Source organism: Macrotis lagotis, chromosome 5, assembly GCF_037893015.1.
Source record: "Macrotis lagotis isolate mMagLag1 chromosome 5, bilby.v1.9.chrom.fasta, whole genome shotgun sequence".
NCBI lineage: Eukaryota > Metazoa > Chordata > Mammalia > Peramelemorphia > Peramelidae > Macrotis > Macrotis lagotis.
The window spans coordinates 131,243,133-131,256,379 of NC_133662.1; the positions used below are offsets into that span (position 1 = coordinate 131,243,133).

At 35.0% G+C, this 13,247-nt stretch overlaps 1 protein-coding gene and 1 long non-coding RNA gene across 3 annotated transcripts in view; one reads left to right on the forward strand and one right to left on the reverse strand.

Annotated features, from left to right (window-relative positions):
• Nucleotides 1–13,247, forward strand: part of NKAIN2 (sodium/potassium transporting ATPase interacting 2) — a 1,359,833-nt gene that overhangs the window by 1,126,082 nt on the left and 220,504 nt on the right. The gene's annotated exons all lie outside the window — the stretch shown is intronic.
• The window catches only part of LOC141487910 (uncharacterized), a 154,375-nt gene that overhangs the window by 97,810 nt on the left and 43,318 nt on the right, over nucleotides 1–13,247 (reverse strand). For both annotated transcript variants that reach the window (XR_012468542.1, XR_012468541.1), the window contains exon 2: nucleotides 1,492–1,588. This is a non-coding gene — a long non-coding RNA (uncharacterized LOC141487910). The remainder of the gene's footprint in view (nucleotides 1–1,491; nucleotides 1,589–13,247) is intronic.

The window sequence follows — 13,247 nt, forward strand, 5'->3', positions numbered from 1 at the left end:
TAAAATGTAATCCCCTCCACCTCTAAATCCTCTAAATGAAATAATCTCTCTCCCTCCTTTGACCTTCTTGAGCATTAGGTTTATAACTCTCAAATAGAACTAGCCACATTATATTTTTGTATCACAATTATTTGACTTATCTTTATCCTTCTACCAAATAATCAGCCATTTTAGGGCAAGGCTTATATCAACATTTTTGAAAACCCAATATTGTCTAACATAGTGCTTTAAACATAAGTGCTCAATAAAACTTGCTAAATTCAATGAATAAATAATTAGTTATTCAAAATCGAGAAGGTATCCTAGTTTTTTTTTTCTTTCCACAGCCTTACCTAAATCTTGGTTTTCAAGCCTTTAGCTTAATCCCTATTATTGGTATTACATTTGGCATCTGGACATCAACCTGAGTTTTACAGTCTTCTGTAGAATAGCTAATTAGGATGAAGAAAACAACTTCACAAAATGCTAAATAAGAATGTAAAAATTTAGGCCAATTCTCTAGGGTATAAGTAAGGTACTTTTTGAGTTATTTGTTTTGTTCCCTTGGGAAAAGTCATTTAACTATCTTTCCACAGTCAGTCAGTACTTGTGAAGTTAATATATGGAAAATATTTTCTCCATATTTTAAATAGAGTTACTAAGGATTCCAGGGATTTATGCTAAGTAAGTTTATGTAAGGCATAGCTATAGTGGATAGAGAACCAACCTAGGAGTCAGGAAGACCTACATTTTATGTCCTGCCTTTAACACAGAAGACCTGTGGGACCTTGGGCAAGAGACTCAACATCTCAATTTCCTACCTAGAACCCGTCAACCCTGTAAGTTGTAAGTCAGGTGCTAACCTGAATTGATAGAAGGAATTTTCCCATTGGAATTTCTGTATATCAATAAATCGCAAATTTTCTCCCCAGAGAAAAACTTGAAGACTATGTTTATTTGGTACTTCTGATCAAAATGGAGCCACAGTTTCCGATTCAATTGAATCAGTCTATTTTATGTGGTACAATAACATAAATCATAATTTCCAGTGATCTATTCTTGTACATATTACAACTTCCAAGAAGTTAATTAAAAAATATGCTTCATTATGGACTTGATTTCTGATTGAATAAGTTAACAAATTTGGACAGGTAACTGAATTTTAGATTTCAGTTTCCTCACCTACAAAATAAAGATTAATTTATATTATTATTAGAGTCCCATTCATTCTATGCATCCATTAGTCTTCTTAGTCAAAAAGAATGGAAAATAGAACCTAGAAATTTCAAGGAAGAAAAAGAAATAATTATAAAAATTTCATTTTAGTTTCATCTAAATCAAGAATATGCTTACCTGTCTTTGGGTGTTTAGTGGCTCCAATCTCTTTTTTGTGGAGACATTTAGCATAGAGTGAACAAGAGAGAAATCAAATTATTCTGTTAATAAAACCACAGCTTCATTTGTTTGCTAAGTGACAGTATATCACCAGGGGAAATAGAGCACTCTTCTTACCTGTGAATTAATTACTGTATGTAGAGCAAAACGAATTGGATATGCCTGGTCTGTATTTAGCCTTAGGAACTAAGTTGAACTTCATTTTCTTTTTACCCTGAAGGATTTAAAAAGGAAAGTTGATCAAAATCACATAGCTAAAATACATAGTTATATCACTCTTCTCCAGCCTACCTCTCAACTATTAAAAAAAAGTTTTTTTAAAGTGCTTCGGGTTTTGCAGGGATTTTTTAGTTTTACTAGATAAATTCAAGTGGCTCCCTTGGATATGGCCTGAACAATCAGTGATGAAGAAAGAATTATGAAAATTGCTCCCTTTTACCAATGTTTAAGTGATTTTTGATACTCTTAAGGAGATTCATTAAATGCCCTGATGCTGTGAATTTATATATAATCTTTTCCAAATACCATTTTTATCAAAGCATTATATACAGTATTAAATGCCAAAAGGAATAGTTGACAGTATGGCCATATTATTATTTTGTGTTAGACCTAAGATATCCATTTTTAGACATTTTGTGGCATATATTTCTAAATTAATCCAATCATTTTAACTGGGTTAGCTTTTCTAGTTCATTATGTAGGCAATAGTATCCAAAAGAAGAAAAGAGCATACAATATAATCAAACTTCTTCCACTATTTTGAGTATCCCATTGGTAGGATATGAAGGATTTCAGACATCCTGGCTTTCCATTTAACTTGGTACTGCTAAGGAAATGTTACAGAAAGTTAGTTGGTATTTATCTTTCCCCATCTGACATCAACTAAACAGAAGCCATCAATTACTTTTTTTATTACAATGCTCCTATATTCTAAAATTCTTTTCAATTATCATAGTTTACACTGGTTTCAGTAAGTTTGTCAGGCTTAACAACAGTCAAAGAAGAAGGGACAAGCCAAGTTAAAAAGGAAGAATGGAAAACAGGATTCATTAATCCCCTTCTATTTGCCAGATACTCTACTGAGCCAGGAATAAATATTATCTCATTGGATCTTGCCAATAACCTTGTAGACAGATACTATTTTTAAGTCCATTTTACAGTTGAGGCAGGAAGAGGTTACACCTCTTTCCCTAGGGTCATACCTAACTAAAAAATAAAATAAATAATAATAAAGTGTTTGAGGTCAAATTTGAACTCTTTCTGCTTGACTACAAATCCAACTCTATCTACTGTGTCACAGGCAAAAAAACTAATAATAATAATAATAATAATTGTATTAATAGATCATATTAATGTTCATCTTTACCATTAAACAGTTTTATATAATATACCCTATCTAATTCTAATAATTATGTTAAGAAGTACAAATATTATTTAATTTTTTTAGATTAAGAAATCAAAACTTCAAAAGACTAACTAACTTGCCCATGACTATAAGGTAATGAGGGATGGAACCAGAACTCAAGCCCATTTGCCTCAATTTTCCTCAATTGTAAAATAGTGGTAATAATAGTATCTTTTTTTCCAGGATTATTTTGAGGTTGAATGAGTGAATAATTGTAAAATTCCTAGCACATAATAACAATTACATAAATGTTAGTTGCCATCATCTTCATCGTCCAACCTTATTACAGCTATATTCTACTTCATCTCACTTACTCAACTTTGCTTCCCTTAAAAATATAATAAATAAGGAAGGAATGTTACTAGAAGACAATATTTGAAAAGAGGACAGGGTAATACTAGATTTTACACTATTGACAGTAGTGGCCATTGCTCTAAGGATGGCACTGGTTCTTGGCTAATCTAAAAGTCATGGTATTTCTTTGCATTGAGTTTTATCTATTTGATTTTTTTTAAATCTCTAACTTCAATTTTTAAAATTTTTAAAATCTCTAACTTCAATGTCTCTTAGATAATAGAAGCTTAATAAATATTTATTGATTGATTTCTCAGAAGGGAAATATATAGGAAGTCAGAGGATCTGAGCTCTTTGTATAACTACCTACATTCATTAGGCAGGCAGATGGTACAGAGGATGAGGTACTGTACTTGGAATCAGGGAAGATAGGAGTTTAAATCTGGCCTCAGACACTTGATTCTCATTAGCTGTGTGACCTTGGACAAGTCACTCAACACTGGTTGCCTCACATCCATGGCCATCTCCAGTCATCCTCATTCATATCTGGTCCCCGGATCCAGATGGTTCTGGAGGAGAAAGTGAAGCTGGTGACTTAGCATAGCACCCCCTCACTCAAATACAATTCATGTACTTGTCATGGCATCTCCTCCCTGATGTCATGGTCTTCTTCAAGATTGAAGAAAAAAACATCATCATCATCTCTTACATCATCTTGGGCAAATAACTTAGGTAGACCTCAGTTTCCATATCTGCATCATTAAGAGTTTGAAGTTGATAGCCATCTTTTAATGGTGTTAATTTTCCCTCAGAGATTTGCTCTCTTAGGTCAAATCTCACATTTAGGCTTCTTTTTTTTCCATTTGACTCTCCTACTCTAGTGTGAGGCCATGTTTCTTCCCTGGGTCTAAACAAAGACTAAGAAGATAAGTGCTCTATAAATATAAAAATGATGATGGATGTTGTTTCTTTACCTTCTTAATGTTTTCTTCTAGACATAGACCTTTCCACTAGTCACCCTCTAGCCTTAAATGTTATAATAGGTGCACATAGCACTTTGGAAACAGTCCAAATGAAATAGGTCCATATACTTAACAGTGTTTTATTTAGGCTTAGGGGGCTATTTATATTTGTCTTCATAAATTCTAAGCAGTATTGATCTACATATTTGTCATATCAAAGCAAGAGAAACCTTAGCACTTTAAAAAAAATGAATACAGTCTACCATAAGAATAAAGTAAAAATAAAACATTAAAAGTAACTTTTCAACTCATATGAATCAAAAATTATAACTATAAATTAGTGTTCCTATGTATTTTAATATTATGTAATAATTTTGTTAAGTAATATTCATGAAAATAATTAATATTTAATATTATGTAATAATTATCACCATTATGAATCATTAACTATTACAGCTTATTGTACAATATCTCACTTAATCCTCAGAACAAACCTTTGAAGTAGGTACCATTTTATAAATAAGAAACCTGAAACTGAAATAGGTTCAGTGTCTTGTAGTGTATCATTCAACTAATGTCTAAGGGTAGAATTTGAATTTGGACTTTCCTGACTTCACATACAGCATTCTTTTCACTATCCCACCACCATAGATTAAATTTGGTAAATCACCAACAGAAACATCCCCCAAGTCTTTTTCCTGGGAGCAGCTAGGTGGTAGTGAATAGAGCATCAGCCCTGGGGTCAGGAGGATCTGTGTTCAAATGTGACCTCAAAGGCTTGATATATATACTTAGCTTAGCTATGTGACCTGGTGCAAGTCACTTAACCCTATTACCTTGCCAAAAAAAAAAGCCTTTATCCTTTTCTGTAGTACATATGTTCTATTAACCTAAAATTAAAACCTTAAAACAGAAACTAAAATAACAATAATAAAGAAAAAATAGATTAGACACAAAGTTTATTTCTCTGAGGTTTTGCCCCCACCATTACGTAATAAAGACCATTTTAGAAAATGATCTCCCTGAGTTGAGTGAGATCATAAAATTTATACAGCAACAAGGGGAGGGGGCAGAATTTATACATCAAGAGTAGACAAAGTCTTTAACTTGCCTGGAAATCATTCTATTATTTGATCATTGAGAGCCATTCTTCCACAATGCTATTTTCCTTGAGGGAGATAACTTGTTTTTGAGTTTCAAGTTATTATTTTTGAATTACCAGGAGATCAGGGCAAGTTCCTGTTTTTGAAGTCTAAAGGTGGACTGAATTCTTCTCTTTTAGGAGAGTCAGACAAAATGCCCTTTTCAAATTATACAAGAATTAAAGAAGGCAGGACAAGTCTTCCTTTCAAAGTCTAAAGTGGACACATTCCAACCCTCACTACAGCCCATAAAAACAACCTTTGAGAAGGAAAATAAGTTTGGGAAAAACTTAGAGTAATTCTATTTAACAGTGTTTATGTATGTGGTATGTATGTTTGTATATTGTTTTGTGGCATAGTTTGTATATTGTTCCAGTGCTTCACACAGTGCCTGGCACAAAATAGATACTTAATCAGTTTGTTGATTGATATGTAAAAATGCATTTAGAAAGGCTTCAATAAGTTTATTTCTTTCCATTGTGCTACCTCCTTCTCATTTTAAAATCAAACCCTTCAGAGCCTGTATGTGTGTGTGGGGGGGGATAAAGTTCAAGAGTTTCTTTTATGTCTTATGATAGAATGGCACAGCATCCTTCCTACTTGTTTCTTTTTCTCTTCCCCTCCATAAGTAAGAAGAATTGAAAGGAGAAATGATCAACCAAGAGCCATTGTCTCCTCTTTTATTATCTCTCACTAGACTGCTGGTGGGGATCTGCTTCATTATTACTTGGAAGATAAGCAACTGATTGTTGTTTGGATGGTCCAGTTATAGCCTCTTTGGGAATGTAAATTCTGTTTATTGTGGACAAGAATGAAAAGAATATCTGTTTGGGTTCTAGAAAGGTTAAGTGAAAATGTTGAGGCTCAGGATTGCAAGTCATTTTCAAAAGAATTCAGAATCAGACTTTCTCTAATTCAAGTGAAGGCATTTTGGGGGGGGGATCATGCTTCCTAGGAGCAAACTAGTCTCACCTGAGGAAAGGGTGAACTTTTAAAATGGCAGGTAGATGAGGTAATCAGGGACATGTAGATGAGGGATGGGGATGTATTTTGTTGATTGAAGGCTGGTCTTGTTCCTGGGGAGGGATTTACTGAAATCTTTCCAGGGGGTAAGGTCCTTCACTGAGGTTCAGTGACCTCATCAATAATAGAAGTTGAAGATATGATGAAAGGAATTCCTTTTTCAGATAAGGTTTGGACTGCATATCCTCTGAGATATCCCTTCATTTCAGATTTTATAACAAAGGAAAGAGCTTAATTTCTCATTTCATTAGAATTTGGAGCAAATCAAGATACAAATTATTCCAGGGTGATAAAGAAAGTGGTTGTATTCCACATAAAGTATGGTTATGATTTCTTCAGTGACTTTGACATTTTTTTTTTGTTTTTAGGATACTTTAATGCCATTGGTAACTTTAGTTTGCCAGCATGAGAAATGAACTAACTAAAAAAGTTAAATATAGTTGGGAGAAAAATGAGCCAAAGACAGTATTAATTTTTGAAAAAATCAATTATAGGAAACTTGTCCAGCCATCCATTAGGGGCAAGAACATAACATAACTATTTTGTTTGTTACCTTTTAATATCATAATTAACAATAGCACTCATAATCAAATTTAGAATTATCAATCTACTCTATTATATATAATTGTAAAAGACATTATAATTTCTTAATTTATTTGCTTATCCTGAGCATTGGCTGATTTTTAGCAGTATAATTTTTAATTTATGGATAATAATTATCATTATAATTATTACAAATTTTATTTATAGAATATTCCAAATTTATTCAAAAAATAAATTGATTATCAGGGGGAGAACCAAGATAACAGAGTGAAGGCAGAGACTCACCTAAGTTCTTCCCCAACCATTCAAAATCCTTTAAATAATGATTCTAACCAAATTCTAGAATGGAGGCACTAACAAAGACTAAGCAAAACATTTTTCCTGCCCAAGAAACTTGGAAGAAATGTGGGAAGGATGTGTTGCACTGGGATTTAAAAGAACCAGCAGTATAGCCCAGGCCACACTGAAGTGAATTAGCCTCAGTAATCCAGGAACAAACCGAAGGGCACCTGGTTTCATGACAGTGGTGGTTTCCAGACCTCTCAGCCCAAGGATTGCCAAGAACAACTTGGAAGGTCAGTAGGCAACCTCTGCTGCACCAGGCTGAGTGGAGCATAGTTCAGTACAGGCTTCAATAGTGCAGACCCAGCCCTAGTGGATACTGAAACAGGTCTCAGAAGCTACCCAGAAGCCAGTGTGCTCAGCCGACAGATGGTAAAGGGGTTGGGAATAGATTACAGGGGTCTCCTTGCTCTTCCTATGGTGTAATTCTTTTGCTTTGCCTATACTCAGATCTAGGTCATAGTATGGGTCCATATTTCAGAAAAAGGAGTAGAAGAAGCACAATAGAGTTTATTACCTTAGCAGAGCAGAGATCCTGCTCACAGCTCCAGGGCAAAGGAGAGTGCTTATGGTCATATGCTGACCAGAGCATAGGCCAGGAGAGCAGTTAGAGCCTCTCATAAGACCTTGGAGGAACTGAAAACTTAGAGGTCCCTGAGGGTATCTCTAAAAACAGCTACAAAACCCTCCAAAACTTGAAGCACTATGTCCTCCATCCTGGAAGCAGAGTCCTACCTAAGAAAGAATTAAAATTAGTCATATGTTGGGAAAATCAGCAAACAGCAGAAGAAAAAGAATCTGACTACAGATCAAAATCCACCCTCAAAAAGAATAAAACAAAGTCAAAACTTCTGGATCCAAAGCTTCCAAGAAAAAATATGAATTGGTTTTAGGCCATGGAAGAGCTCAAAAAAAACTTTGAAAATCAAGTAAGGGAGGTAGAGGAAAAAATTGAGAAGAAAAATGAGAGTAATATGGTAAAATCACAAAAACCAAGGCATCAGCTTGGTGAAGGAGATACAAAAAATGCTGAAGAACATAACATCTTAAACAGCAGAAATGGAAAAAGAAGTCCAAAATGGCAATGAGGAGAAGAATGTCTTGAAAAGAAGACTTGGCCAAATGGAAAAGGAAATACAAAAGCTCACTGAAGAAAATAATTCCTAGAAATATAGAATGGAGCAAAGGGAAGCTGATGACTTTTTGAAAAATCAAGAAACAATAAAACAAAACCAAAATAATTAAAAAGCAGAAAGAAAATGTGAAATATCTCATTGGAAAAACAATTGACCTGGAAAATGGATCTTGGAGAAATAATTTTAAAATTAATGGCCTACCTGAAAACCATGACCAAAAAAAAAAGAGTCCATTATTAAGGAAAATTGCCCTGATATTCTAGAAGCAATGGATAAATTAGAAATTGAAGGAATCCACCAATCATTTTCTTTTTTATTTATTTTTAATAGTTTATTTACTTTCTAATATTACAATAATCTCCCAACCAAAAAAGAGAAAGCTTAAGAGAAGTGAAATGGAAGAGAAAAAAAAGTGTACTTCAGTCTGTGTTCAGATTCCATTGGCTCTGTCTCTGGGATGATTTGCCTTCTTTATCTTAAGTCCACCAGAGAAGTTGTTTTGATATATTTTCTCACAGTAGCTATTACTAGCTATATTTCCATCCATTCTAATCCTCTCTCCTCTCATTTATTCTATTCTCTCTCTCTCCTTTCACTTTTTCCTTGCTCAGAAATGTGTTGTTTCTGACTACCCTCTCCCAGGATCTTCCCTCTCTTCTATCATTTACTTCCCCTTTCCCCACCCCTCCCCCACCCCCCTTATCCCATCCCTTTCCTCTCATTTTTCTCTAGGATAAGATAGATTACTATACCCTGATGAATATGTATGTTTTTGCTGAGCTGAGCCATTTCTGAGGAGAATGAAAGCTTAATCATTCCCCCTCGCCTTTCCCCCTTCCACTCTAGTGCAAATGCTTTTTCTTAGACTCTTTTATGTAAAACATCTCCTTTCCTTTCCTTTATCACCCATTGATTCCATCTTTAAACTATATCATACTATTATATTCAATTCCCTCCTGTGCCTTTAAAATACTCCTTCTAACTTTTCTTATAAGAATGTTTATATGAGTTATCTGTATCTTCTTCCCATGAAGGAATACAAACAGTTCAACATCATTAAGTTCCTCATAATTAGTCCTTCTCCATGCTTCACCTGAGGCTGTGCTTGGAGATTAAACGTTTTGTTCAGCTTTGGTTATTTCAACAGGAAAGTTGAAAGTCCCCTGTTTCATTGAAAATTCCTTCTTTTTCCATGAAAAAGGATGTTCTGTTTTGCTGGGTAGTTGATTCTCAGTTGTAAACCAAGCCTTTTTGTCTTCCAGAATATCATCTTCTAAGCCCTATGAGACCTCAATCTAGATGCTGCTAAATCCTGTGTAATCCTGACTATAGAGCCATGATAGTTGAATTGTTAGTTTCTGACAACTTGTAGTATTTTCTCTTTGAATTGCAAGTTTTAAAATTTGACTATAATATTCCCAGGAGTTTTTCTTTTGAGATCTCTTTCCAAAGGTGGATTCCATCAATTTCTATTTTACACTATGCTTCTAGGCTCTCAGGTCAATTTTGCTGCATTATTTCTTTTTTTAAGGTTTTTGCAAGGCAAATGGGGTTAAGTGGCTTGCCCAAGGCCACACAGCTAGGTAATTATCAAGTGTCTGAGACCAGATTTGAACCCAGGTACTCCTGACTCCAGGGCCAGTGCTTTATTCACTGCATCACCTAGCCACCCCTGCATTATTTCTTTAAAAAATGAAGCATAAGCTCTCTTCCTAGTCATGATTTTCAGGGAGCCCAATAATTTTCAAATTATCTTTCCTGGATCTTTTTACTGCTAGGTCAGTAGTTTTTCCAATGAGATATTTCACATTTTCTTCTAATTTTTCATTCTTTTTTGGTATTGTTTTATTGTTTCTTGATTTCTCACAAAGTCATCAGCTTCTTTTTCCATTCAACATTTGAAGGAATTATTTTCTTCAAATAGCTTTTTTATCTCCTTTTCCAGTTAGCCAGTTCTGTTTTTTTAAGGCATTCTTCTCCTTATTTGCCTTTTAGTTTACTTTTTCCATTTGCCCTAAACTGGTTTTTAACATTTTATTTTCTTCAGTATTTTTTTGTATTTCTTTTATCAAACTGCTGACTTGGTTTTCATGATTTACCTTCATCACTCTCATTTCTCTTCCCATTTTTTTCTCTACTTCCCTTACTTGTTTTTCAGTCTTTTCTGAGAGCTCAATCATAGCCTAAACCCATTTCCTATTTCACTTGGAGGCTTTGGATATAGAAGCTTTGACTTTGTCATCTTCTGAGTGTACATTTTGAACCTCCATGGAATCAAAGTAATTTTCTAAGGTCAGGTTCTTCTTTTTCTGTTGTTTGCTCATTTTCTCATTGGAACACCCCACAGGAACTTAAATTCCTCTAAGGTCTTATGGGAGGCTTTGACTGCTCTCCTGCATGTGCTCTGGACTGTGGATGACCACAATCATACCCCTCTGCCCTGGAGCTATGAGGAGTGTCCCTGCTCTGCTATGGTAGTATGTGGGCCCAGATCTGACCTGGATCTGAATGTGGGCAAACAGCAGAGTCCTGCCCCAGGGAGAGCAGAGGGACCTCTGCAGTTTCCCCGACCTCCTTACCATCTGTGGCCTGGGAATTTTGGAAGTGCTGAGTGACTCTGCAGGTTCCATCACAGGTTCGCACCACAGGGATGCTCTGAGGTTGGTGCTGGCCCAAGGGTACAAGCTCACTCTGGTGTGGCAGAGTTCTCTCACCACCTCTTCAAGCTGTCCCCAGCTGGCCAAGAGGTCTGGAAACTGCCTCCTCTGTCACGAACCCAGGCACCCCTAGCAACCAGGTGCCCCATGGGTTATTCCTGGAAGGCTGGAGCAGCTTTGCTCTGGCCCCAGCTATGTTGCAGTGCACCTGCTCTGCAGCTCTTTCCAACCCCCAGTCCTGTTGAAACAGACCTTTCCTATTGATCTTCTAAGTTGTCTATGACTGTGAAATTGTATTAATCAATCTTTCTGGGGGGTTAATCCCCCCCCCTCTAAATTTTGACTAGGGTCATAACTTGATGGTATTTTGAGTTTTTTGAGGGATAAGTTTCTGGGAATTCCTGTACTCACATCACCATCTTGGCTTTGCCACTGATCACCTTCTGAAAGAGATCCCAAATTGAAAAGTATCAGGAATATTATAGCCAAATTTCAGAACTCCCAAGACAAGTAGAAAATATTGTAAACAGCCAGAATGAAACAATTCACATATTGTGGAGTAATAGAATAATGCAAGATTTAGTAGTTTCTACATTAAGGGATTGTAGGGCTTGGAATATCTATTCCAGAAGACAAAAGAGCTTGGATTACAACCAAGAATCAACTACCCAGGAAAAACTGACCATCCTCTTTCAGAGGAAAAGATAGATAGATATTCAATGAAATAAGTAAATTTCAAAATTTCCTGATGAAATAACCAGAACTAAACAGAAAGTTTGATCTTCCAATACAAGACTTGAGTGAATCATTAAAAAAGTAAAGTGGAAAGACAAATAATAAGGAACTTAATTGCTTATATTCCTGCATGAGAAGATGATAAGTCATATCTCATATTAATCTTCTCATTCATTAGAGCAGTTCAAATGAATACATATAGATATAGATAGAGATAGAGATAGAGAGAGAGAGAGAGAGAGAGAGAGAGAGAGAGATAGAGATAGAGATAGAGATAGAGATATACAAAGCACAGGCGGGAGCAGAATATGAAGGTATAATATAATATATTATATAAATATATAACTAAATTATATTCAATTATATATTAATTAATTAGATTGTTATATATTATAATAAATTACATTAAATTATATAATATAAAGATGAATTATTGGGCAAGAGAGGAACATACTGAAAGGGAAAGGAAGAAGCAGAATGAGACAAATTATTTCACACAAATGAGGCAAGAAAAACTTTTGCAGTGAAGTAGGAGAGGGGGAAGGTAAGGGGGAGTGAGTGAGCCTTACTCTCATTGGGATTGGCTCAGTAAGGTTCAACATACACACTCAACTGGGTATAGAAATCAATCTTACCATGGAGGAAAGTAGGAGAGGAAAGAGATGGGGAAGGGGGTCAGGTGGGTGATAGAAGAGAAGAAAGATTATGGGAGGGGTAGTTTTTTGAGAAGAGACCAAGTGAAGGGAGAGAGAATAAAATAAATGGGGTGGATGAATAGGATGGAAATATAGTTAAAAATAGTAATTGTGGGAAAAAGATATTGAAACAAGTTTCTCATTTCTCATTTCTCAAATATAGGACTAAAATAAGAACTATTTCCCAACTGATAAATGATCAAGATGTATGAACAGTTTTCAGATGAAGTTTCTCAATGCAATCTATTTAAGTAATTACAAAAAGTCCTAATTTACTACTGATAGGAGAAATCATGGTTGGAACAACTGAGGAACTACTTTATACCTATTGGATTTGCTAATAGCTCAGAAGGAGAAAATGGCAAATGTTGGTAGGGATATAGGGAAATTGAGATATTGATGGACTTTTGCAAGAATTATGAAATGATTCAACCATTCTATAGAGCAATTACAAACTATGCCCAAAGGGTTATAAAACCATGCCTACCCTTTGGCCTTTGTCATATTGTCAATTTCTTTTTGATCTGTGAACATTTATTTTTGCCTAAATTAAATTCAATAAACATTAAGACTAGTTTTGGAATAATTTGCATCCTAGTAGAGGGAAGACCAACAGAGATAACTATACCATTATATTGTATCTTTGCATTAGAATGGTACTCTGTGAGGGTAAAGATACAAAAGTCTTCATCCATATGGAGAGCCAAGGAAGATTTTACATAGAAAATAGCTTTTGAAGAGGGCTTTAAGAGATGATAAAAATATAGGAAATGAGGAAAGAGAGAGGGAGGAGCAAAGACAAAAGATGGGAAAACATAGGAGTTTGAAAGATTACTAATAGTCCAATTGGTTAAAATAGACCATAAATGGGAATCATGCAAAAAAAACTGGAGGATGCTTTTGGTGTAAATATTTAAAGGGTCCTGATTACCACAGATA